We start from the raw sequence: 26,737 nt of genomic DNA, 5'->3' as shown, positions 1-26,737 counted from the left end.
GAAGGCAGAAATAGACAGCAATGCAGTTATATAAGGAGATTTCAATATCCCATTTTCAACCATGGATAGATCATCAAACAGAAAATCAAAAAGGAAATGTTGGACTTGAACTATACTTTAGACCAAATGGACCAAACAGACATATATAGAACATCCCATCCATCTGTAGCAGAATATACATTCCTCTCAAGTGCACACAGAGCATTCTCCAGGACATTGGAATCTTAAAAAAAAAAAAAAAAAAAAAGAGGCAAACTCATAGAAGCAGAAAATAGAGTAATGGTTGCCAGGGGCTGAGAAGTGGGAGATGTGGGGAGATATTGGTTAAAGTATACAAATTTTTAGTTCTAAGATGAGTAAGTTCTGAGGATCTAATGTATGGCAGACTGAGTACAGTGAATAATACTGTACTGTGTACTTGAAATTTGATAAGAGGGTAGATCTTAAGCATCCTCATCAAAAAATTAACTAATTAAAAAGGAACTATGTGAGGTGACGGATGCTAATTCACTTGATTCTGGTAATCACTTCACAGTGTATACTTATATCAAATCATCACATTGTATACTTTAAATACATACAATTTTATTTGTCAATTATACCTCAGTAAAAAATAAATTTAAAAGTTGGTGATTAATTATTGTTAGATATATACTACACACCTAAATCTTACCAATAAATATTTTTCAACAGTTTTTTTTTAATGGACAAAGGACTTGAATAGCTATTTCTTCAAAGAAGATATGCAAATAGCCAACAAATACATGAAACAACCCTCTACATTATTAATCATAAGGGAAACGCAAATCAAAACCCACAATGAGATACCACCTCAAACCCACTAGGATGCTAGTACTGAAAAGAAACAATAACAAACAACAACAAAAAAAAAGGAAAATAAGTGTTGACGAGGATGTGGAGAAATTGGAACACTCGTGCATTACTGATGGGAGTATAAAATGGTGCAGCTGCTGTGGAAAACAAAATGGAGTTTCCTGAAAACATTTAAAAATAGAATTACTATATGATTTAGCAATTCCAGAAAATTGAAAGCAGAGTCTAAAAGAGATAACTGTACACCCATGTTCATAACAGCATTATTCACAATAGCCAAAAAGCAACTCAAGTGTCCTGATAGATGAACAGATAACAAAGTGTGGTATATACATCAAGTAGAGTGTCATTCAGCCTTAAAAAGGAAGAAAATTTGGACACTTGCTACAACACGGATGAACCTTAAAGACAAATATTATTGTATAATTCCACTTATATGAGGTACCTAGAGTGGTCAAAACCATAGGGACAGAAGGTAGAATGGTGGTAACTAGGAGCTGAGGGGAAGAGGAAATGGAGAGTTGTTTCATGGGTGTGGAATTTCAGTTTTGCAAGATGAAAAAGTTCTGGACTTTGGTTGCACAACAATACGAACATACTTAACGCTACTGAACTGTACGCTTAAAAATGGTTAAGATGGTAAATTTTGTTATGTGTATTTTTGTCACAATTAAAAATTAGAAAGGAAAGAAGATGTAGAAATGATGCCAAGCCAACTATGTCAACATGTTATCTCAAAACACCCACCTTACAGGTTATTGTAAGATATTGAATATAGTTCCCTGTACTAATACCCTATAATGAAAAAGAATATATAAATATGTATAACTGAATCACTATGCTGTCCACCAGAAACTAATACAACATTGTAAAGTAACTATGCTTCAATTAAAAAAATTAAAATTTAAAAATAGGAAAACAATCACCTTAACCAGGAAAAAAAAAAATTAAGTATCTCCAAGTGCTAGAAACAAGTAACTTCAAAAGATCAGTTACAACCATATCAGATCAAACTGAAGAAGCTAGATTAAAACTCAGGCAATTAATAACTAAAAGCCAAAATGCCTCTGACTATTGCATAATGGCTCATTTTTCCTGCTGCCTAGAAATTGTCAGCCCTGTGTTTGGAACCAATGAAGCAAAGGGAATAGGAAAGGAAGCACTTCTGAATAATGTTATTAGTAGGTGCACCGCGGCATTTCGGACAGCACACAGGCAAATTTTGGCATCAGAATGTCGCCACTACAGGTGGATGAATCTACAGATATTAGTGATGGGGTTCAGTAATTGCAGTGGTAGGCATCTCTGAAGAAAAAGGTTTAGAAGAAATTATCTGTGTTGTAAAGAAGTGCCAAAACAAATCACAGGTGATGAAATACTCAAAGTGATGAATGGAAGCATTGGAACAAATATTATCAAAACCTGCGTAAATGTGGTCACTGATGGTGGAGCTGCAGTGACAGGAAAGAGACAGGGCTGTACATGGAGTGTTTATTCTGAAAATCAGGAGACACAAGGGAGACCCTTATTTTATTCACAGAAAAGCCCTTGTAGGAGCAAGTTTACCTATAGATCTGAATTTTATATCAAATGATACTCTAAAAATGGTGAATCTAATAAAATTAAAGCTATTCAGTCCCATCTGTTTTCCACTTTTTCTACATAAATGGTATCATAACACATTTCTGATGTTTCATGCCGAAGTGCGTTGGCTGGCCAGGCAAAGAACTGTGTCAGAAATCTACAGACAAAAGGAAGAAGGAAAAATTAATCTATGAATCATTCACACTATACAGATCTACTAAAAATAGTTAATGACTTTTTAAATGGTTTACTTAAGCATTTTTGAGTGAGCATCTGATAGAGATTAATTAAAAATTACAAGAACTGCATGAAAACATATAAATGTATATGGACGAAGTTTATGAGTTCAAAGCAAAAATTTAACTTTGGATAAGTGGGGTTAATATGATTTACCAGTGATATTAATGAAGACTAATCTGTGAGTCTTGAAAGTGATTAAGGACCAACAGCAGAACATCTGTGTAGGCTTAAGGAAAAGCTTCATTATTATTTAGAAATACTAAACTGATCAAATTTGATTGCATTCTAAATCCATTCACATTATCATAAAATATTACATTTGTCAATGAAGAAAAAAAAAAAAGCTGACAGATTTAAAGAATGATCTTGCCCTTGAAGTATAACTTAAAGAGATCAAAGTATATAAATTCTGGCTAGTGGTGAGGGAGAAGTTTCTGTCAGCTGAGGAATAAAAGGCATTATTCTGCCATTTGCTACAACATATGTGTTCCAATGCTAGCCATTAAAATCCTGATTAGGATTTATGTGTAGCCATTTTCAATATAAAACCCAATATTACAAAGTAAGTTCATGAAAGCAAGCTCAAGTTTCTCAATAAAGATTATTTTCGAAAAGGAAGACTTCGTATTTTATTTTCTAATCACAAGCATATAATATAAAGAAAAATGTAATATATGTAAATATAAACCCCCTCCTGTTTACTCCAGTGAGCCATAGAAATAGAATATCATCATTTCCTATGTAAGCAATGATGTAAAAACCGCTGGGAAGCAGGGCTTTAATATATCATATGCACGGTGTAAACTCAGGAAGGTACTACAGTCTGCAGCGCTCCCCAAACTGACTCAATCCTAGAACTTGTCTTGCATGTAACTGGTTAATGTCTTGTAAATCACTAGTGTTCTCTGGAACACTGCTTGGAGAAACCGAGGTGATGTAAACTTCTCATCACACAGATGAAGGAATGGGTGTCCAGAAAGGGGAAATGAAGTGAGTGATATGAAGTCATTTCAATGATTTCGTATCTATGAACCACCTCATGGGTTCAGAGTTGAACACATTCTTGGATATTCCAGAATTTGCTGATATTATATTGAAAGCAGGGCATGCAAAAGAATTTGGAGTTTTTTCCTGAAAGAATCTCTCAGGGTTCAGTCAAGTGGAAGTTGCTTTGTAGAGGATATTTTCTCTTCTTCTTCTTCTCCTCCTCCCCCTCCTTCTTCTCCTTTTTGACGTATCTCTGCTTTCAAATCATTGCCTCTTTTATATGGCTCCCCCAAAGAGGCAATCAAAGCAGGATTGGGATAAACCCATAAACAAGTCTTTATTGTTTTTCCCTCAGTGATGACCTGTCATCATTTTAACTTCAGCTCCCTAGGAACTAGAATTGCATTTATCCTGTGGTCTCCAGTCGTTTGTTCTAGAATTCCTATCCTCATTTTTTATCATCATGTAATTCCCTGGACTGACTTCTATTGTTTACGTACTTGTTTTTTCAATCATGTGGCTCACCAGAGAGTACATGTTTCAAAGACTTCACTCTTTTAATCATCCAACAGTTGGAAACATGGACAGCCAATGACAGAGTTCTTGGCCCTGAGATTCCATAAACCAGATGTGTGGGGTGAGGAATGGGGGCCAGAACCTTCCAGCTTCAAATCTCCAACCCTCATCTTTAACTCTTTTTCTTGGACTTCCCATAAGATTTAAAAGAGAGCCATGGGGTCCATCCCTTGGCCCTTGTCACATGTTGGGTGGTGAAGCTGACTTAGAGCTGGGGTGGCAACAGGACCTTTGGGGGGGCCTGCCCTCCATGGGGAACAAAGGAAACAGGACTGAGCTGAGGGAGGAGTGGGACCGTGACAAAGGCTCCATGCAAGCCTCAGCCATGCCCACAGGGAGCTCTGTAGCTGGGACAGCCCTTCAGAATTGTCCCCAGCTGGGCGAGTGTCCCAGGCTTTTGAACCCCTACATCATCCAGTCATTGGATGCCAGTGAGCCCCAGGATGGGGGATGAACTTGGGCCCAGCAGCTATCTTCTGCTGAGGGCAATTCCCAGCCCTTGACTCTGCACTGGCAGCAGCTGAGGGAAGAAATCCTGCATCTGGAGGAGGCATTGGGAAGAAGAGTGCAGCATCTACCGCCATGGAGTCCCTCTGGACCTGAGGCCAACAACCCACCTCCTGGTCAAGTAAGTACTCACCAGCAAATGTGTGGGCCCCATGCTATAGCCCCAGAAACATTCTTAAGACCTGCTGCCATTCCCCTCCACCACCACCAAGTGAAGGTAAGTCCACCATGTGGGACTAGCTTATAACGCTCAGTGCAGGCAAAGTTCAAGAGACCTAGAAGAAACGGATGCGGTGCATAGCATCACTCCTGTTTAGTTGGCTGGTGCCACTCACTGAGTCAGTCCCTGTCCATTGCAGTGCGCCCCAGATACTTCCAGGAGAGCCAGAGTTGTCCCACTTGTGACTGGAATCAGCTCCGACCCTTTCCTCTGGGAACCGCTGTCACTTATGTACTCACCAGGCACAGCCGTGGTCAGCTGCAGAGTGGTGCCCTCAAGGCAGGTGCCCCGGGAGCCCCCCCCCCCCCCCACAAAGCTGTGCTGTACTCTCTCTCTTCCTTTTGGGTTTATCGTGTAGGTACCAGAGCAGCACTGACCTCTGCCCCAGACTCTATGAAATGTCTAAAGAAACAACTGTCAGTCTTTATCTGCAGCTCCCTGCTCTTCTGGTTCCACCCTTGGACTCAGATTTAAGTCCCTGGGGACTGGGCCGGGAGACACATCTGAATGCGGTACAGTGCAGTCTAGCTGTTAACAGCACAGGTCCTGGGTTTGAAGCCTGGCTCTGCAACTCACTGTATGTCCTTATTCAAATTACCAAAACACTCTGGGTCTCAGTTTTCTCATCTAATAAATGGAGATTTGATACTTCCTATGCCAGGGGTGGGAGAAGCTTAAAAATTAATATATATAACGTGCTTAGAACAGTGTGTGGCACAGAAACTCTCAGTAATATTGCTTCTTTTCAGAATTTCCCTCCCCAGGAACTCCGCAGTTCCTTAAGCAGATTTCTGGTTGTCCTGCCTCTTCACACAGTGATGGACACAGAGCAGGCTCCAACTGCAGGCAGCTGGGTCTATAGCCACCCTTGGCATCTCCCACCTAGTGCCGAGGGAGCCGCACCCCCCGGCCAGCAGACTTCCCAGACAGATGTGGAGGCCACCCAAGCCCCTGCTGAGGGATCTGTGTATGTCTCCCAAGGCTACAGCACATCTCTCTTCTCAATCCTCCTTCCTCATTTTCTAATCATTCCCTGCGCAGTGTTCGCATCCCCAGGGCCTCTCACAGCTCACGCGCCTCCTCCCGCTGGAGCCTGTGATTGACATGAGCAAGAACCCGTGGGGCCCTGCAGTCCCCTCCCACACACAGTCAGACCCCTGTGACTGTTCTCAACTGCACGTCCAAGCCAACGTTCAGCCTGATCCTGTCCCCGACTGACTGTGGTCCTGTCACTTCCCTTCTCTGGACCCAGCAGCTTACTTATCCTTGAAACCTCAGAGCTAAGGAGGATGAGTCGTCCGCTCCCTCCAGCTCTAACAGTCCATCGTTGGGGAGAACATCGTGCAGGGGCTCAGGCGTCAGACTCGTATGTGCGTGACAGTCCTGGCTTCGCACTCTCCCACGCCGTGGTCCTTAGCAACCTCTCTAAGCCTCAACTCTCCGGTCTTCAAAGAACAGTGATGGTTGCAGTGTAATAATAATGATAATAATAATGCCCTGAACCCATCTCTTCCCTGTCCTTCAAAGCAGCCTTTTCCACAAATCCTTTACTCAGCTCATCTAAATATGGTTTTCCCTCCATAAGTAAGTCCCTGTAACATGGAATTTCTATCTTTCAGAATGTACAAATGCTGCGCGCCTTGCATTCAAAGCATTATTTATGGGGTGGGGGCAATGTCACCCCTGTACCCAATGCTGGCCCAACACAGGGTCTTACACACTGTAGGTCCGTAAAGAACCTCCATTGACCTGATCATGGAAAAGAAACAAAGGCTTAAGTGGCTTGAGTGTACCCCTCATCTCTGAAGTCCTGGCATCAATGACACATCAAAGGAGGGGTCCTGGGGTACACAGCATGGGGGGTCTGGTAGGAGACTTTGCAGAACTTAACTTGGGAAACCAGAATTTCCACTTGAGGGTTGGTGTAAATCTAAGGAAAATCAACCAGTTCAGACCCCTGACCCTTCCCACTGGCCACCACCACTGAACTTTAAAGAATTCCAGTGTTATGTGGCACCTTGGTCGCCCCCTTTTGTGGGGAGAACCCAGGAGGGGCGGGGGAGGGGCAAGGCCCAGACTTAGAGTTTGGCTTTCAAGCCCAATGGGCGCAGCTCTGCTCTGCATACAATTTCACGAGCCCACCTGTCACCCTGTCATATGTAGGAGAAAAAATGAGAGTGATAAAATAATCTGTCCGTTTTTATACCTAGGCCATCACTTCCAGGCTTGGCTCTAATTATCTTAACCGCTGCAAAACCCTCTTCAACAGGAGAGCATACCAATTAATTTCCCTTATCTGAGGTGACGTCATAATGGATCCTCCTAGAAAGACAGGCTCTGGGTGTTGGGAAAGAAAAGAGATTTTAAGACTCCATTGTCATCTTTAATCCTCCTTCTCAGACGAAGCTGGTTTTCTGGTCCCTCAAACAGGTATTGACTTGGAGCTTGAAGTCCTGGGAGCCCCGGGTCCTCAGGCAGAATTACAATGGTGGGAATTATTCCGCTGCACTTCAGTCTAATTTACTGCTTCTCGCAGGGTCTTGCACACAGGCAGGCCCAGAATGCAAATGATATGATTGCTTTCATTAAATCGTCTTTTTATGACTGTATAATTTCAGTAATTAAAACCTTTACTAATATATTCTGTGAAGCAGGCAGAATGTTACAGTAATGTATGGCCCTTATTAATTTTTGAAAAACAGGGGTGAAATTTGAATAACCTGCTTCTGCACACTTAAGAGCTCTGAAAAGAAAAGGAAAAAAAAAGCCGGATACAATTTTGACTAATGTAAACTAATTAGCATTCATTGTGTTTTATTCCCTCTTCCCCCACTGAAAAGTCACCATGGAGGGTATTAGCATGGCCTATTGCATATTTCAAATCCTATCTTGTTCCTGGCACACCTTTGGGTTTGTCACCAAAAGAGAGAGCCTGCAGCTCTTTAATCATCACAATTAGAGAGTGAGAAATCTAAACAGCATCTGTGACTCCCTTGCTAAGTCCCCCAGTGCAGTCAGCAGCCGTGTCTGTCTGTCTGTCTGAGCTCTCAGAGCCCTTGTTTTCCCCAGGCAAGACCTTGCTGTCTCCTGAGGAATGCTGCTTGTGCTCGATGCTTTAGCGTGCCCGTGGGCACAAGACCACGGGCATCTCTGCGGGCACACGCAGGCTTACGTGGGCACAACCAAACACGGAGCTTCTACTTAGGGGCTGTTCCCAAAAGATCAGTGGGAACAAAAATTTGGAATACAGATGGTTTCAGTTAGATCTGGAAGCGTGTCTCCTACACCGCGTTCATCTTCCATTTAACCAGAGAGGTCAGATGTTCACGCTTTATAGTACCAGCTCCAAAAAGCACCCTGGGATCCACAGTGGCTGAATTTAATGGAAATCTTAGTTTAAAAAATAGCTCCTCTGTCTGCAATTCAAGTACCAGTGTCCCTTCTACAAAGAACAATTTCCAATATGAAATTAAAATCTCATCACAAGAAACCCCAAAGCGGATCATCTTTTGTTTCTATCAAACATTTAAGTAAGCAAGTAATTAGCAAGAGTTTGCACGTAGGTAATTTTGACATCAGGTTTTGTTTTACTGGCATATGCTGTGATTTAACAACCATCACCCCTAATATCAGCTTTTTTCAACAATTTTTTTGAACTTCTAGTATGTGCCAAACTCCAACCTGAGCTCAGGATCTAAAGCCATCAGTGGCTCACCATTGTTTATAAAATAAAGTGCATTATTCTAAGTCCGCCATCATCTGGCTCCAAACTAGCTTTCCCAACATCGTTTCCCCACTTGCCGCTCCTGATATACATGCTGTTTTAACAACCTCTGTCTCTGCAGATGCCAGTTGGAAAGCCCTGTCGCCTGGCCTCTGTATGCCCAAATCCTTTGCTCCCTAAAGTGCATCACGAATGCCACCTCCTCGGTAAGCCCTTCCCCTATACAGGGAAGCCACATTATCCGTGTGTTCATTTCTGTGTCCCACAGGTACTTGTTGCTTGGGGAAAATAAAAATTGTCTTCTCCTCCAAATAATGACTAAGGAACTGACCCCTAGTACAAGTAGTCCTGTTGGACACTGATTAACAACCAGCACTTGCTTTGTCCAGGCTTTATCCCTTGGTCATTCCCTGATGGAGCTGGTGTAAACACCCACACTATAAAGCACACAATGCAAACTGATCAGTTAAACGAGAACTCTCGGGAAAGACGCAAATTTCATGAAGTCAATGAAAGTGATGTTGAAGTGTCTGATCTTATGCTAAGTCACTGACACATAACAATTGAAGAAGAGAATATAAAAGAGGGTGATAACTGACAGGGCTTTAGAAAATAATAATTTGGAGAGACCTTTGGAAAAATTACTAAAGCCCTTAAATATTTGGGGGGAAAGGATTGCCTTTTTGATTAGTCCAGGAAAGTGGAAAGCAAAGTGAGGAAGGTTGTCTTATGCTGTCATATGGTTTTGTATGACAATTATGCAAAACATTCTCTACTCAACCCTGGATTCAGTTTTCATACATCCTAAAAATTAGTGAGAAGTTGTAATTATAACTTGAATTGTGTTACATCAAAGATAAAATTCTTTGATCCATAATTTTTTATCTGATTTTTCTCAAGACAAAGTCTCAAACTTTTCAGACTAGTTACTAGTTAATGCCTCATTTCAACAGGCTTTGCTGAGAACCAGTTACCCTTACATAACAAGGACCTCCTGGACCACTATAATGACATCTCTTCCCTCTCTGAATACACATAGCCCTTTACCCGGCACTTCTCACCCTCCAGCTGATGTTACAGCTATTTAAGAACCAGTATCATCTCCCCACCATCTTGAGGCAAGACCTGAGACTTGCACATTGAAGGCTAAGAGCAGCCTTTGTAGTCAGGCTGCCTGCAATGAAATCTCAGTTTCAGCTCCTTCAAGTTGTGTGAACTTGGATGGGTTCCTTACCCTTCCTGCACCTCAGTTCCTCATTTGTAAAATGAGGACAATGAAAGTGTGTATCCTTTAAAACAATGAGGTTGTTTTAAAGACTAAATTATGTAATAGACATAAAAGAGCTTGGAATAATGCCTAGCATATGTCAATTATTCACTCAGTGCCAACCGTATTGGGTTTGTTTGTTTGTTTTTTTACAGTTGTTGAAAGTCCTTTTTTTTTTACTGATCCACTTTTTTTTTTTTGCATAAATCTAACATGTACAGCTCAGTGAATTTTCTCATTACAAACAATTGAATATAGTTCCCTGTACTATACAGTAGGTCTTGGTTGTTTGTCTATTTTATATATATTAGTGTGTATCTGTTAATCCCAAACTCCTAATTTATTCCTCCCCCAAGCCCTTTTCCCTTTGGTAGCTATAGTTTGTTTTCTCTGTCTGTGAGTCTATTTCTGATTTGTAAATAAAATTTATATCTTTTGTTTAGATTCCACATATAAATAATGTCATATGATATTTGTCTTTGTCTGACTTACTTCACTTAATATGATAATCTCTAGGTCCATCCATGTGGCTACAAATGGCATTATTTATTTCTTTTTATGGCTGAGTAATATTCCATTGTGTGTGTGTATGTATGTATGTATATATATATATATATATACCACATCTTCTTTAAGTCCAGTCATCTGCTGATGGACAATTAGGTTGTTTCCATGTCTTGGCTATTATGAAAAGTAGTGCTAACCATTTTTAATGTTATTTTCCATCCCCTTGAATGCCTAGGGGGAAACAATTTTTACCTATTCCTGAAGGTTTCTCCCATGTGGAGGTGTGAACTGTCATTATCCCCTCTCCCCAACTTGCTTCACCCTAGGCAGGAGATGTGATTTTATCTGATCACAGGTTTTGAAAAGAATAAACTGGGCATACTGGCCTTGACTCAGCCCCTTCCTTTTTCCTCTTGGGAGCCGGGCTACTCACCTGTACTGGCACCAACCCTGCCCTTATGGGGAGGAGGCCTGGGGCACCCTGGACCTCCATGACTGAGTCAATTTCTGGGCTAGGCTTGGGTGGGCTGCATCTCCATTTTGTGCCTGGGGGCTTTGGAGCCAGCACTGCCTGGCTCCAGCCAGCTCTCAGAGTGACCGTGCACGGTGGTCACATGACACAGGCAGGCAAAGCTAAGACAGGCATGACCGTGAGAACAGGAGGGTATCTGAGGCCACATCCCTCTTCTGCTGGAACTGCTCTGACACCTGCTGCCGATGAATGACTTGGCCAAAGCCCATGACTTTACTCCCCAAGCTGTCTCATAAGCGTCCCCTACCCTGGCCCCCACCCTTGCCTGATACTGGTTACGCTGAGGGGTCTCCACGCTCTCAGGATCCCTTAGTCAGCCTGTTCCCCAGAGCTCCTCTTCCCCTTCCCTCGCACCCTTCAGCAAGTCTGTTTCAGTTAAGGCCACTGTGACTGAAAGTCCCAGCAGCCAGCTTGTGCTGGCTAAAGTGAAAAAGAGGCGGGGAGGGGAATTCATTCCAAAGATCTGGAGCTCTGGTGCTCAACCTTTTTTTTAAATCACCCCTGCCTCAAACCATTTTAGATATTTTTTGTGTGATAATCAAGGTCCCAAACCCCATAAAATTTTAATGCTTCAGTTGTACTGTGTGTCTGTTTATGTACTATGGCCCTTTGGAGGGCCACAAACCATTGTAACATCATAAGCTTTTTTGCCCCCCAAGAGCTAATCTATTTATTTTTTTAATCGAAGTATGATACAGATGAACTTATTTACAAAGCAGAAACAGACTCACAGACATAGAAAACAAACTTATGGTTACCCTGAAAACTAATTCTGCCTCCTTTGGGGCAATATCACCCCTGTTAAGAATGCAGGATATTCTAGAGGGATTACATAGGACCCAGAAATAATCCATAACAAAGTACCTCTGCTTCTCAACGCATCTGTCCTTATCGGTGTATTTGCCTCTCTCTCTTTCCCTGCAAAGTAACTTTCTTTACTGTGCAGTCACCTGTAGGAAACATGGCTCATACTCCCCAGTGTTGACATGAACTGTTCAAGGAGCCAACCCAGGAGAAGTTTGGAATCCCTTAGTCTCTATCTCAAATGCTCAGGGAAAGACTTCTTCCAGCCCACGTCGGAGGTGTCCACTCCCGACAGTCAATGGGGTCAGTGGCAGGGTCATTCGCTACAAAAATGGCTGCTAGGGGTTTATCACTGTTACCAAGTGGTCAGGGAAGAACAATTCCCAGTGGGGGGTGCCTGAGCATCAGCACCCTGACACGGTCTCAGAACCCAGTTCTCCCACTCCTTCCTCTCTGCTGCACCTGCCCACCCCTGACCTGCGTCTTCTGTAGGTTATTCCCAAATCTCACCCAGCCCCTGGCTTCATTTCCTCCCTCCACACAGGCCTGGGCCTCTCACTGATGTCCTGAAACGAATTCACACCCAACAAGGGGCCTGGAGAGCCCACTGGCCCTGACACAGCAAGGGCCCTGGCCAGCTACCTATCTTTCTTTCCGCTAATGGTCAGTTGCATTGTGTGAATTTCACCCTGTCTCTCCATCCCCATCTCTGAATCCTTGCTCTAAGCTGTGTTTCCTCAAAATGACCTTTCAGCAGCTTCCAGAGACCAGCGCTCACCTCTCCCAATGCACTCTGCACAGGACTCCTAGGGCCCACCATCGTCCATGCCTGGATATTCTCCGTGTCTACTACCTGCATGCTGCCTTCATCCCACCCAAGCAGTAGCTCTCCCTGCCTTCAAGACACAACCTTAGGGTGTGGGGGTATAACTCAGTGGTAGAGTGTGTGCTTAGTATGCCCAAGGTCTTGAGTTGAATCCCCCAATACCTCTGTAAAAAAAAGTTAAAAAAAAAAAAAAGACACAACCTTAGGCTTTTAAACACTCACACCTAGGAGCTTCCCCCGACTCACTTATCCACCCTCCAATCAAGTAACACCTTCCGTGATGTGTATCTGTCATTCATCACATCCTCTCCTCTCCTCTGTGTGACTGTCCCTCCCAAAGTGCGGTCCACACCCGACCTTCATTCTGTGCCCCACACACGGGGGGTCCACTGCCCAGTGGTGCTCTCCATTAGTTCGGATTCTTCCCCAGCACCATTCTTTCAAAGGGTTACAGTGGCATGCGGTTTGCAGAGAATTTGAGTGACATGCCCTGTAAGCCAGAAACTGGCAAGATGGTAAGAAACGCTGAGAAGTAGAAGTGGGACAGCTTCGTTCTTTCATCCCAGAGGCAGCAGCTGTGCTCTTAGCATCTTGAGCTCTCAGGACCTTGCATCCCAGAGGAACACTGGTCTGGCCCGTAAGACTTGGAACAGAAAGAGTCAGCGGCTCCCAACAGAAGTGCCAAGCCTCCCTCGTTTCACAGCGGCACAGAGAGTTCTTTTTGTCCAGTTTCCAGGAGACCGATGAAGCCGAGGGGAGGCGGGAGGCAGGCATGGCTACAGTCGTCTTTAGAATTAAGTTTCAGCATAGCAGCCTTGCCTGCACAGCCAGGAAAGGGCTGTGGTGAGAGAAGAGCTAATCCTTCCTTCCACGCGGGCATCACAAATGCCTTCAGGCTCTCAGGCAGCGGAGTCTTCTCAGGAGGAGAGTGACAAAATAGCAATGTGGAATGATTTTATCAGGAGTTGAGTCACTAAGATGGTGGCCGCAGAGTGGGACTCAAACACATGGGTTGGAGCAACACCCTTGAACCTTCTATGTGAGGGAGACCTTCTTCCTCATCCTCCCCATCCCCCGCCTCATCTCCTGCATTTGCTTCTCCCCAGGCATTGGAGTCACTCCTCCCTTTCACTGCAGACAGCTTTCCTGAGCTCTGTCTCCACCACGGCTGCCTCCGCACACACCTCTCAAGGGATCATCTGGCCCACAAGGTCCCCCTTCTCTAGGAAGACCTCTAGTACTCAGAGGTGAGCCCCCCATACCTATTTCTGCCCCTGTGATCTTGCCCCCAGCCCCCATAGTGGACCTCTGACCTCAGCTGAGCTGGTCAGTTTCTCCTGCAAATTTGAACTTAAGAAAAGAGAGACACAATGACTGGAGTTGTTGAAGCAGAATCAGGTTGGTGGCCACTCCAGGAGAACCTGCTGCTCTGTGTCTGAGCTGGTCCTGGGTCTTCTCATTACTGTGTCAACTGGAATTACTATGATTGCTCAATCTCTCTCACGTGAGCCAGGCCCAGGTTCTGTGGGCTTGTACCAAAAGTACTCTGCAGCTCGCGGATCCATTTTTCCCATGTTTGTATTCTAGATTCCCTGGAGAGAGACTCTGACTCAATCTCACCTCTGGAATAGCTTTTTCTGGGTCAGCGTCCACCCTCCAAGGTCAACCAGCTGTGGCCAGTGTGGGCAAGGCCCCTTAGAAATGCGGCTATAGTAGCCAACTCTTGGATGTATTGGGGGCAGTCAGTGCTGAAGACACCTTTGCAGGAGGGCTGGGAAGGCTCCCATGAAGGGTCTCCTGCAATGAGATCAGGCAGGGGAGGGGGAGCCCGGCGTTAACGAGGGTCTCACGGAGGCAAAGGGCTTGTGATAGACGGCAGTGGGTGTTCAGCTTGACTCAGCTTTATAAAGTCTTTCTGAGGCAGGAAGAAACATTTCTAGAATTGCATCTCCAGTCAGCTCTGCAAATCTTCTAGCCTTGGATCCTTGGCGTCTGGTGGGCTGCAGGGGTGTGGGATTTCAGGTAAAGGAGAGCCGTGCTAACTAGTCTGCTTCCCTAACAAATAACTTATCGGTTATTCGGAGCTCTGTCCAAAGCTGTGAGTCTAATTAGCTTTAATATCCTCTTTGCCGCCAAACCTAATGTGAAAACACAGACACATGCGAGGAAAACACATTTGGTTAATTAGCCTTGTGAAAACAGTGTTCCTCACATCCACGCCAGCTTCCAGGTCTCTTCACGAAGCAGCCAGAGCCACGGCTTCCTGGAGAGAGCCAAGGCCTTGTCTCTGTGGCAACAAGGGTGGGCACCGGGGAATCCTGCCTGCCACCTGCCCTCCAGGTGCCAGAGGATGTGAGCTGGCTGTTCCTTTTGTCCTCTCCAAAGTCACCTGGGCTGACACTGTCAGAGGTGGAGCAAATTGTGGAGTTAGACCTGGAAGGGCCATTGGGAAGCATCTGGTAGAGCCCCCTCATTTTTATCATTTTATTATCTATTTATTTGTTGGTGAAATATACAGAAACATGAAATCTACCATTTTAACCAATGTGTTTTCAAGAATACAACTTAGTGGCAATTAAGTACATTCACATTTTTATGCAACTATCACCTCCATCCATCTCCAAAACATTTTCATCATCCCAAGTAGAAACTCCGTGCCCATTAAACAATAACTCCCTGCTCCCCTCTCCCCCAGACTCTGGCAACCACCATTCTACTTTTGGTCTCTATGTTTTTGACGACTGTAGGTACCTCATCTGAGTGGAATCATACAATATTTGTCCTTTGGTGTCTGGCTTATTTCATTTAACACAGTGTCTTCAAGGATCATCCATTTTGCAGCATGTGTCAGAATTTCACTCCTTTTTTGGCTGAATAATATTCCATTGTATGGACATAACATATTTTGTTCTCTATTCCTCTGTGGGTAGACATTTGGGTTGTTTCCACCTTTTGCTGTTGTGAATGGTGCTGCTATTAACGTTGGTTTACAAATTAATTTTTAATTCTAATACCTTATTGCAGAGTAACCATGCTCATTGTAGAAAAACTCGAAAATGCAGAAAAACAAAAAAGATCAAAATAATCCTCAGTGGGGGAGTATAGCTCAGTGGTAGATTGCATGCTTAGCATGTGTGAGGTCCTGGGTTCAATCCCCCCCTCCAAATTTAAAATTTTTTAAATTTTGGAAAAGAAGTGACAAAATAATCCTTAACCTCCACACTGAGAACTAACCCCATGAACACTCACTGTTTATCCCTCCAAACATACTCTCTCTCCCTTTCAATTTCCTTCTCCTTCTAGTTTTCCACATAAATATATTTGTAAACAAGATGGAAACATACTACACACATTTGTTTACAAGCTTTTTAAGCTTATTTTATCATGTGCAATACCTTCATGCCTCCTTCTGCCTCTCTGGAGAGATGATAGATGGACAGATAACTGATAGATGGATAGATAACTGATAGATGGGCAGGTGACGGACAGACATAGATATAGATACTGCTACCTGATTCTAGAGACTCCATTGTAAACTATTCTATGGATGTACCACTATGTGAAATACCATCATGTAATCTGCCCATTTCCCAAGGTTGTTGGACACTTAGATTATTTTCAATATTCTGCTATTAGAAGAAATAGTGTGATGTGTCCTGTGGCTGAGTCTTTGAGCATTGTCTTTAGTTATTCTCTCAGGGTAAAGTCCTCAGGCAGAATAATTGAAAACATCCTCACTTTATAACTATGAAAACTGCAGCCCAAAGAAGTAGAGTGCTAGCCTAAACTTCTGCAGGCATAATTTGGTCATTCTTAGTGGTACTGGGAAAAGGTGCAACGTGTGTTTTCAGAGCTCCTTTTTGTTCTGCCAGAAGCCAAAACCCTTCATTTCTTACCCATCAGAGACCCCCACTGTGCTGACCCTCCTGAGCCCACCCTCTCTGGAATCACCCACAATCCTCCCAGTCACCAGTCTCCACTGAGTGCCTCAGTCCCTTAGGAACTCCAAGTGTGCTAGGGTTTACCAGATCTACTGATCTGTGCTGTGTTGAGGTATTCACAGATAATAGGGACTAACTAACTCTCCAGCAGAGATGGCTTTGACTAATGACTTTGGGATAGTGCCTGTATATATACAAGGATAGAATAAGCAAACCCAGGTATTTGATATCTAGAATTTAAGGTACACTTATAGTGCTGTGGAGTATGTACTCAATAAATAACTGTTAAGATAAAAAGAAAGGAAGGACGGGAATATGGAGTTTAATCCTGCCTCTCCCTAGTCTGTGGCCCCATACTTCACCCCACCCTGGCCCTAACCTTGCCCCAGGTTTGGTTAAAGTGAGTTTTCCTAATGAAGATAATGCCAAGAAAAGGAGAGGCTGAAAATCAGCTCCGTCTCTTCCCAAGCTCCACATTCATTAGGCCAAGAGCTAGGAAGAGCAGGGTGATTTATTGGGCTCCGAACTGCCATCATTTAAAGCAGCGTGATGAATTAGGGTAGTAATGCATTGAAGGCAAAGCCCTAATGCAGTGTGATGTTCCAACTTAGAGAATTTATGGAGATAAAATTGTGAATATATAAGGAAAGTGGGGAAAATCAATCTGCGAGAGCGAGAGACTGGGAAGGGAGGACTGCCTCTCGGGACAGACCCTGCACCCAAGGGCACCAGGCATAGGGCTTTTGTTGATTTAAGCAGATCCACACCTGCCTGGCATCTTTGGGTTTGGACCTGGATTCTAAACAACCTCTGCCCCACAGTAGCAGCCTAGGGGTAGCTAAGTGCAGGGTCTGACTCAGCCCAGAGCCTTACAGCTGTGGCTCCCGAAGGCCATGATACTGACTGTCTGGACTCTTCCACAGACTGTAAACCCCTCAGGGGCCAAGGCCATTTCTTCTCAACTTTGTATCCCCAACACGTAGCTACCTTAATGGGACACAATCTGTGCTCCATCAGTGTTTGTTAAATAAATGAGTAATTCATGTTTCATTCAATCAATACAGCCTGAAGCCACAGACAAAATATCTCTAACCCAAAAGTGAACGTGACAGTCCCACAGGAAAGCACCAGAGCCCTGCAAGTTCAGAGGACGCAAGGAAGGATCACACAAGGGGCACCAGGGAAACTCCCCAGAGGAAGTGGCATTTGAGGGGCGGGGGTCTTAAAGGCTGAGTCAGAGGTCATTTGGTGGACGTGAGGCTGGCAGACCCTCTAAAGTGAGGGGGTGGCACTCCCTGGAGCCGAGTTTTTAAGGAGAGTTTTTAAGGAGAATTGATGGGCAGAAAAATAGGAGAAAGTTAGCCAGGAGCCAGAGCGTGCTCTGGGATATTTGTGTATGATAAATGGGGCAGAATGTTTGAAGTGGAGACCATCTCTCCAAGTTGAACTATACGTGAATTCACACAGATACAGATGTGCTTACAGAGATACAGACATACCTGTACATACAGATGTGTGCCTTACTGCTTCCAAAGGGCTCCCAGACAACTCTGTAACATTTAATTACTTCCATTTCACAGATGGGGAAACTGAGGCCAGGCCAGATGAAGTGAGTTGTGCAAGAAGAACAAGCAGGTTTGTGAGTCAGAAACTACTCACAAGAGAAAGAAGAGGAGAAGGAACAGAAAAATTAGATACAAATTATTCGCCTTATATGGATATTTGTTTGGCTTGTTTGCACACTGTTTAGTCCTTAAGAGCTCTGAAAAGTAAAATAAAACCCCAGCACGGAATCAGGCTCAATTAGGTGCTTAATAAACACTTTCGACGATGACGAATGGCAGTGATGATACTGAGACAGCTTCCTTCCATTTCCCCTGCTCAGAGCACCCTTGGCTCTTCATACTTACAACTCTCTTTGTAACAGGCTCGCTTGTGAACAAGCTCGGAGGTCCCACAGTCCAGCTGCGCAGGTGGCAGCTCAGAGCAGGTGCTCACTGAACGGTCAGCCTTTGATTTGAACAGGTGGGGATCTACTCCAGGAAGCAGGAAGAGGCGTTCAATCAGCCCCCGGAGCACTGCCGTCTCCTTGGGGGATCTCAGCGCCTGCAGGCTCTGCCCAGAGTCTGACATTTAAAACTCCCTTCAGCAGAGCATCCCTCTGTGCACTTGCTCTTGCAAAATATGTACTGGAGCCCGAGCTCCCCTGCTCGGCTTAACACCCAGAACAATACGCAGATTCCCAGCTGGCCTGTGAGTCACCACCTAACGCCCCAAAGCTTTCCCCCAGGCCTCCATGGGGCTCACTCTCTCACGTTGCCCCACCTTTCTTTGGGGTCCTTCCCTGACTACTGTATCTACAACAGGCCTCTCCCCATCAACTTGTGATTGCTCCCCCTTATCCAGCTTGTAAACCTTCTTGCCACCAGCTACCCCTGAAAATCTCAGGGCATATTTAGCTGTTTACCTGTCTCTGTCAGGTAAGCTCCATGAGGACAGGTGCTCCCTCCTTTTTATCTTTAAACCTTTATGCCTGACACACCTTAAAGGCTCAAAACATATGTGCTATGAATAAATGAACAAATGAGAGCCATAAAAGAATAGGCACAGGAAGTGCCTATTCTAAGGGCTGGATTCTTCTGTCCTGAAAGGAAGAAATTAGACCTAAGGAGGCCTTGGAATGTGAGCCCCTCCTCCTGACACACCAGCCTGACACACTCGTGCTGGGAGGGCTGGGGCCCTTCGTTTGCATTTCAAAGATGAGGAGGATGATTCATTACACCAATGTTGTTCTCCTTCCCTGCCTTTCCAGCCCCCAAGATTCTAGAAGCTCGAGGAATGTGGAGGTCTCCACAATCACTGCCTCCCAGGCCCCTCTCCCATACAGATTAGCCTTTGGTCTTCTCTGGCAGGGAACAGCGCAGAAGCAGCTCTCAATCCCACTTGGGCCCAGGGACTCGGCATGGACAAATCAAGGGCAGAGTCCACAGGAAGCCTCAGAGGAGCCCCAACAGGAGAAGGCTGAACCCACGGCTGCCTGGGCCATGTTGAGATTCTCCCACAAGCCACCGCATGAGATAGCAACACCCACAGATAGAGCCTCCAGGTTTGTCCCTCAGCCCTTCCCTCTTATTCCAACCCATCTCCACACTTGCCAGCCCCAGTTCCGTGGTGCTACTGGCCTCCCTCACCTCCCTTCCATCACCACCTGCCCTGGAGGCTGCATCTCTCACTCCCCAGTGCACTCACACTGCACAGTGCACATCTGGACCTTGGCTCCCACCTTGCAGAGGGTCCCAGCTGTATCAGTTTTCCAGGGCTGCTGTGACAAAGTACCACAAATGGGGTGGCTTGAATGACAGAGGTCTATTGTCTCCCAGTTCTGGAGGCTGGAAGTCCCAGATTAAAGTGTCTGCAGGGAGAAAAAGACACAGATAAACTTATTTATGGAACAGAGACAAACTCACAGACATGGAAATCAAACTTGAGGTTACCAGGGGGGAAGGGGGTGGGAAGGGATAAATTGGGAGTTCGAGATTTACAGATACTAATTACTATATATAAAATAGATAAACAACAAGCTTCTGCTGTGTAGCACAAGGAACTATATGTGGAATCTTGTAGTAACCTATAAGGAAAAAGAATATAAAAATGAACATATATATGTCCATGTATGACTGAAACATTATGCTGTACACCAGAAACTGACACAACATTGTAAACTGACTATACTTTAAATAAAAAAAAGTAGATAGGTGAAATTTTCCTCATACACTATTAAATCCCTTATGATAAAAAAAAAAAAGTGTCTGCAGGGTTGGTTTCCTCTCAGGGCTGTGAGATGGAATGTTTCAGGACTCTCCCCAGCTTCTGGTGGTTTGCTGGCAATTTGGGGCCTTTCTTAGCTCGCAGAAGCATTGCCCTGAGCTCTGCTGTCATCCTTACATGGTGTCCCCTCTACATATGTATCTATCTCCAAATTTCCCTTTTCTAAGGACACTGGTCATTTTGGTTTAGGGCCCACCCTACTCTCGTACGACCTCCCTCTAACTTAACTGATTCCATCTGCAAAAACCTTGTTTCCATATAAGGTCACATATGAGGTACTGAGAGTAAGAACTTCAACATATGAATTGGGGGGGGGGGGCGCTGGACACAATTCAACCCCTAACCAGCTGTTTACAGAATAAAGTCCAAATTCCTCATGTGGCATTCAAGGCCTTCTCAAATCTGGTCCAGACCCATGTTTCCAATAGTTTCTTCCCTACTTCTTCCGTACATGCATATATGTGGCAGTCTTTCATAGGAAGATGGGGGTTGGGAGACTAAAGAGAGAAAGAAGAAGAAGAACATTTACTGAAAGTTTTCTAAATGCCACTCCTAATGGCAGGGGTTTTCCCCACATCATCTCCTATCATCCTCATTACAACCGTGTGAGACAGACATCGGTGAGACACCCATTTTACAGATAAGGAAACTGAGGCTCTGAAGGTAAAGTAACTTGTTCATGATCACATTCATGGTAAGAGGGACACCAAAACCACACCCAGCACTGTGGGCTTCCAGAGCCTATGCTCCCACAGCTCTGCAGGGGAGAAAGACGACTTCGAGAAGACTCAAGGCGGGAAGGAGGAGGCTTGGAGACACACAGGGAGCAGAGGACTGGAGTGAGCAGGAAGGACGAGCAGACAGGTGTTGGGGATGTTTGGTAGTGATTCCCCACGGGAAAGGGATGTTTTGTTGGAAGAACAGGGAAAGAGACTCTGAATTGGATGCCCTGAGGAGGCAGACCCGCAAGAGGAGCCCCAGGCAGCTAGCAGAGCTGAGGACACCACTGCAGGGCAAGAACCAGTGGGCACCTAAGGGGCTGGGGGTACCAGAAGGGACCCTTTGTCACAGGGCTGTGCCACTGGCGTATTAGAGCTGCCTTCCAGGAGGGGCGTTCTGGATTAATGCCTCTGCAGGGGAGGGAGGCCCCGAGCCTATTACAAACCCCTCCAGGAGCAGCACTGGGCTTTCCCCAGGGTAGGAACCTTAATCAGTATGAAATGACAGCACAGTAACAACGCAGTGCTGCCAGACACCCAGGAGAGCCAGGAGGTTTTCAGGCTGCGCCTCCAGGAGCCCTGGAGTCCTGTAGGGGGTCCTCTGTGGCCACTCTGGGTGGGCAGAGGCCAAGCAGACAGAGCTCCAGCCCCACCCCATGCCAATCAGAACAACTCTGCTGCTATATCTTTTCTATACTGAATTTCATAGATTTTATTGGAAACCTTATATGAAACTTCTCTTTGCAAAAGAGAAGTTTTAGAACCACTGAAATGATCCTTTTTATTTTTACAGACTATCAAAGTGATAGCCAAGAACATGACAGTTTCTTCTCCAGGCTGCAGGGAAATCAAGACACAGGCAGACCTAGAATTGGGGTCTCCTGGCTCCCAGCCCAGGACTCTCTTTGATAGACAACCGAGATGCTTTGGAAGGTAATAAGGGAGCAAAACCAGGCTGACTTTGAGATGTCTAGAAGCTGGGACCCTGTACACAAGAGCCCCATTTAAGGTGAAGGAAACAGGAGCTGCCCCTTGCTCTTTGGTTAGAAATCTCCACTTATCCTTGTTGGAGTTAAGTCTGCCCTCTCTCCGACTACAAAACCCCACTGGAGTAGCCCTCTCTTGAATAAATGCTGTCTTACCGTCTTTAACAAGCCTGTTAGAATAATTTTTTCTTCTAACAATATTCAGTGGAATATTATTTAGTCTTCAAAGGAAATGAAATTCTGATGCCTGCTACAACATGGATGAACATTGAAGACATTTTGCTCAGTGATACAAGCCAGTCACAAAAATACAAAGCCTGGGAAGTGCCAAGAAGGCAAAGTAGGGAGACTTACAGCTCGCCCTCTCCCACAAATACACCAAGAATTACATCCACAAACACACTGAATCACACAGAACACCTACTGAACTCTGGCAGAGTGTCTCTTGCTTCAAAATACAGGAGGATTCTCACAAAATCCAGTAAGAAAAAAAAGGAAAAAGAAAAAATCGGTGCAGGACCGGTCCTGCAGGGAGGGAGTGGCGAAGGAAGGAAGGCACCTTCAAGCTGGGACACCCCCCTCTCCAGCCGGGAGGTCAGCAGGGACAGAAGCAGAGCTTCCGAGGCTCGGAGGAGAAAGTGGCAGCCGCTTGGCAGACGAACTGGCACCGAGGGAACAGAGGGTCCCTGAGATCCCCGGCCCTAGACACAAGCCGGCAGGGACCAGCCAGACTGGCTGCTGGAGGTCGGTGAGGAGCCCAGGCAGAGGGCTGGGGCCCAGTGCACAGAGGCAGCCTCAGGGGGCTGGAGGGCGATGTGAGCTCTGGCTGGGGTGTATGCAGAACAGAACTGCCTGGGACACCCATAAAAAAAGCGCCACCTCTGGTGTGCCTGGAGGAGAGAGGCGCAACATAGCGGCGCCACAGGGACTTTCTCGCCGGGCTCCATTGTTGGCGAGTTCTCGCGAGAAGAGACGTGGGGCTCCGCCATGCGCAGCGCTGCTGCGCGGAGGCGGGGCTGGAAGCTGAATCCTTACCCAGCGGCCCTGCAACTTCACAGGCAGGACTGAGATTTGTTTACAGCCCCAGAGAGGGCGGATTTGCTCTCTCTGGACCCTTTGTGGACCCGCGCCTCTGGGGTGAACAGGCAGTGAGCAGAGTTCTGGTTAGAGTCGGGTGTGTACAGTTATTTACAACAGGTAAACATACCCTCCTGTACGCGGAGGCAGGGCTGGGGCCTATGGGCTGGGGTCTATGAGGACCCTGTGGCCACCACAGATTCAGCTGTGTGACTGCACGCTCGCTATGGCGGGTCCTAGCACCTGATATTGGCAGATCTGTGCTGGTGGTTCCTGGAACCCAGAACCTGGGGGACACCAGAGCAGGTGTCTGACATTCCCTCAGCTAAGGCAGGGACAAAGGCAGCATCAATAGAGAGCAGTTTCTAAGCCCACATAACAAGTGACAGACAACACCACAGAGGGCACTTCCCAGTGGACCTCTCCTGCAGAGGTGTACTCAGTGACTCTTCTTCCCAGCTGAAGCACTCCAACCCTGCCTACCACACACCACAGCTCAGAAATGGGTCTAGAAGCCTCTATTCCAGCAGCAGGGGAGCAGACTCACAGCCTGTCAAGGCTGTGCTGACCACAGAACAAAAAAGGAAGGAGGCCTCGCTCAACAACAACAATCAGGACAGGCTCTGAACACCACAACACAATCCACATCCCCAGTCAAAGGGATAACAGCCAACACTCAGGGAAAAAATACATGGCAAGCATCCATACTAAGAACAGCCCTCGCAAGAAAACTGTTAGATGCACACAGTCTACACAGGAATGCTCCCACTTTAAATATAAACAAACAAATGAAACAGCCCTTCAAGACCACAGTAGTTAACTGATACTCCTAAATTCACGGAGCCAGAGAGATATGAGTAAAATGCAGAAGCAGAGGAACAACTCCCAGTAGACAGAATGAGAAGTCCCCTAAAAGAACGAACTATGAGATAGACCTCGACAATCTACTAGATCATGACTTCAAAAAAGAGGTGATAACAGCCCTGAAGGAAATAAGAGCAACCATGAATAGAGACAGAGAATACTATAAAAAGGAAATAAAAACTGTAAGAGGAGCCAATTAAAACAGACAACTCAATGGCTGAGATAAGAGCCAATCTAAAGGCAGTCAAAAGCAGACCTGATAATGCAGAGGAATGAATAAGTGACTTAGAAGACTGGATAACAGCAGTCACCCAATCAGAACAACAGACAGAAAAGCAAGTAAAAACCAATGAAAGCAATATAAGGGACCTATGGGATAATATAAAGCATGTCAACCTACACATAATAGGGGTCCCAGAAGGAGAAGAAAGAGAAAAGGGGATTGAAAAGGTATTTGAAGAAATCATGAATGAAAACTTCCCAAACCTACAGAAGGAAACAGATATCCAAGTACAGGAAGCACAGAGGGTCCCCAACAAGAAGAACCCAAACAGATCTACATCAAGACATATTATAATTAAGATGACCAAAGTTAAAGATAAACAAATGATTCAAAGGCAGCAAGAGAAAAACAAAGAGTTAATTACAAGGGAACCCTCATAAGGCTCTCAGCTGATTTCCCTACACAGTTCTGCTGGCCAGAAGGGGGTGGCAAGATATATTCGAAGTCCTGAATGAGAAAAACCTGCAACCTAGGATACTCTATCTGGCAAGACTATCCTTTAGAGTAGAAGGAGATGTAAAGAATTTCACAGACAATCAGAAACTAAAAGAATTCAGCAATACTAAACCTATGCTAAAAGAAACATTGAAAGGCCTACTCTAAATAGAAATGAAGCAGGAATATAAAGAAATGAGAAAACCATAATTGGAAATGTGATAACTACAATGAGTTGCAAGAGAATAAACATGAAGATGTTAAAAAAAAAAAAAAGACATCAAAATCATAAAAGGTGGGAGGAGAGGGGAGTAATAAAATATAGATTTTTTTCCTTTTTTTTTTTCTTCATTCTTTTTAGGATGTTTGAACATAACCACCAGTCTAAAGCAAACAGATATAGTAAGGGGTTAACATGCTTGAAATACAGGGTAACCACAAATCAAAAGTATACAATAGAGCCACAAAAACCAAAAAGAAACCAAGCTAATACAAAAGAAAATTATCAAACCAGAAAAATACCATATGATATCACTATTATATGTGGAATCTTTGAAAAAAAGACAAACGTTTACAAAACAGAAACAGACTCACAGACATAGAAAACAAACTTATGGTTACCGGGAGAAGGGGTGTGGGAAGGGATAAATTGGAAGTTTGAGATTGGCAGATACTAACCAATATATGTAAAATAGATAAACAATTTCATATTGTATAGCACAAGGAACTATATTCAATACCTTATAGTAACGTATGATGAAAAAGAATATGAAAACGAATATATGTATGTTCATGTATGACTGAAGCATTGTGCTGTACACCAGAAATTGACACATTGTAAACTGACTATACTTCAATAAATATACATATATTAAAAAAATACAAAGCCTGCATGATTCCACTCAGATGAGGTACGTAGAGTTGTCAAATTCATAGAGACAGAAAGGAGAATGGTGATTGCCGGGGGCTGGAGGAGAGAGAGACAGGCAGTTACTGTTTATTAGGTCAGAGTTTCTCTTTGGGAAGATGAGAAAGTTCCGGAGATGGATGGTGGTGACGGTTGCACAACAGTGTGAATGTACTTAATGCCACTGAACTGTGCACTTAACAATGGTTGAGATGGTAGACATTATGTTATGTTTATTTTATCGTGATTAATAAATGAACGAAGGGGGATTCACATCCACATGCAGGCTTTTCTCCACAGGCCTCAGCAGGTGTCATCAAAAACCCAGTTCTCCAGGTGATTCCCATGTGCAGCCAAGGCTGGAAGCACTGGTCTCTGGGGTAATTATCCCCATCCCTTGTCTGGGGAGAGCTCTGTTCTAAAGCTACAGAAGATGCAGCCCACCATCCATGGGTCCCAGGAGGACCTGACAGGTGTGACCAGCTGACCCACAGGCCGAATGGCCCAGGTGGAGTCCTGGGTGTCCCTCACCCAGATGACTGTAGGCAGCGACTTCACTCCTCCGGGACATCAGCAGGACTGACCAGAGTGCCTGCCCACGAGGCTGCGTTGCGAGGAGACATGAGCGAGCCCGCGGAAGTGCTTGCCATGGAGAAAGAGCCTCAAGAAGTGTGGGTTGAAGCTTTCAGATCAACCAAGAGTGAGTAATTCCCACTCTGTCCTGTCGGCTATGACGGGGAATACAAGGATGTGTCAGGCCGGTTCCTGCCTCCAGGAGTTTACAGCTATGTGACTTTACAACTCTGTGTGCCATGAGGGTGTGGGAGTACAAAGACAGGTGGGATGACGGCTGGGCTGGGGAGTAGGAAAGCCTGGGGTAAATGATGTCTGAGCTGGCCCTGGCGGGACGCAAAGCGTAAAGCCGACCTCACTGCCACTTTGTCTGGCAACATCCTTCTTTTCCGATGAGATATCCAAGGCTTAGCGGGATTAGAGACCCACCCAAGGGTCAGGGTGGTTCATAAAAGCCCCAATCCCCACCCCTCCCACACACACACCCCACCCAAAAGCCAGGTTTCCTAACCCCAT

The 26,737-nt window shown here is 45.0% G+C and overlaps 1 long non-coding RNA gene across 1 annotated transcript; it reads right to left on the bottom strand.

Annotated features, from left to right (window-relative positions):
* Positions 1–2,329: 2,329 nt before the first annotated feature.
* On the bottom strand, positions 2,330–19,963 carry LOC116659276. Its single transcript, XR_004314545.1, has 3 exons — positions 19,833–19,963; positions 18,049–18,200; positions 2,330–2,575 (listed from the first exon to the last, which is right to left on the bottom strand). It is a non-coding gene; the product is annotated as an uncharacterized LOC116659276 (long non-coding RNA).
* Between the last annotated feature and the right edge of the window lie 6,774 nt (positions 19,964–26,737).

This window comes from Camelus ferus, chromosome 23 (genome assembly GCF_009834535.1).
Source record: "Camelus ferus isolate YT-003-E chromosome 23, BCGSAC_Cfer_1.0, whole genome shotgun sequence".
NCBI lineage: Eukaryota > Metazoa > Chordata > Mammalia > Artiodactyla > Camelidae > Camelus > Camelus ferus.
Note: the sequence above shows the minus strand (reverse complement) of the source record. Positions and strands in the feature narration are given on the sequence as shown.